Raw genomic sequence first — 1,556 nt, 5'->3', positions numbered from 1 at the left:
GCCAATGATCAAGATAACCGTCAACAATAAAGACGATCAAGACAACTTATTAAAAAATGGTTGCTTCCTATTTTTCAAGAGACACACGACCGAACCGGAAAAAACACCAAAAGCCCATTATTCAATGCTACAAATGTCAAAGGTTCGGACACACGAAAACCAATTGTATGGCCAAGGACAGATGTGCGAGATGTGGCGGACCTCACGAGGTTGCTCAGTGTCCTAACGAGCGTAACCAAGCGAGATGCGCAAACTGTCAGGGCCCTCACGCAGCCAGTTACAAAGGCTGCCCTAAATACACTCAAATACGTAATAGATTTATTTTCAAAACCACGAACAATAACAATCAATCCCACGGCACCCACATCACCAAACAACCTTTAGTACAAACTCCGGCAGACTCACAAATCAAACACTCTCAACCTCAACCAACTCGTACTTTCGCAGACGTCACGCCCGAAAACAACACAAGCATTCAACCCCACAGAATTCACCACAAACTTACTAGCAATGCTAATAGAATTGAGTGATCTCCCCACATTCGAATCGAGGCACGAGTCACTCAAGGCTGTTTGTAGCCTTGCAAGTTATTATTTTAACCTTCCTCACCTCAAACCACACCATCTTTCACTCAAAATTGATGCAAAGGAAATAAAACAACACAAAGATACAACACATTAAAATCTTACACATCAACTGCCAAGGAAATCTCAAAGACAAAAGGATAGAAATATACAACATAAACAAACATATAAACGCCAACATAATCATCGTTTCAGAAACACTTTGCACAGAGAAACAAAACACCACATCCCCGGATTCATCACGCACAGCATACCTCACTCAGAAAACAACAGAGGTATAATAGCTTACTTCAGTAAGAAAATATCGCATTTAATCTCGATAGAAGATTCCCCATAAATCTAACATTAATGAAACCATTTTTTGCAATATACACTTAAACAACCGGCTAACTATTCCGATTCTAGCCATATATTGTTCACCATCTAAATATATATTTCCTTCAAAAATGTGTTAATCGCAAACTCAAACCAATTATTATTGGGAATTTTTATTCTCCGCATACAGAACTAAGGGGAAACAGAAACACACGCAGAGGTTTCTGCATAAAAAAAATTTTCTTTTTAGTAATAAGATGCACCTAATTAACGACCATACACCTACACACTTTTCAGCCGCCAACGGCTCATACGATGTACTTGATGTCATCATAGCACCCAAGGACACAGTAAACAGAACCTCTAACTTTAAAGTACATGATGAAATCACTAGTGACCACTTCCCCATTCTGCGCTTGAAGAGGGTAAAGATAGGATGTACCTCTGAAAGGCTCTCGAAATTCTACGTGTATACAACCTATATTTTGCTTCATATTTTGTCGAGTTCTTACTATTCACTTCGAGTTTCACGCCAGTAGATACAAAGACAGAAGACCTTTTTACCATTTGAATTAGCCCGAGACAGCAAGCTCAACTTCGATAAACAACGGGGCGACATGCCGGCCGGAAGTTGGAGATCAGGAAAACGATATAGCG

Source organism: Tachypleus tridentatus, chromosome 11 (genome assembly GCF_004210375.1).
Source record: "Tachypleus tridentatus isolate NWPU-2018 chromosome 11, ASM421037v1, whole genome shotgun sequence".
NCBI lineage: Eukaryota > Metazoa > Arthropoda > Merostomata > Xiphosura > Limulidae > Tachypleus > Tachypleus tridentatus.
This window is presented reverse-complemented; position numbering follows the sequence as displayed.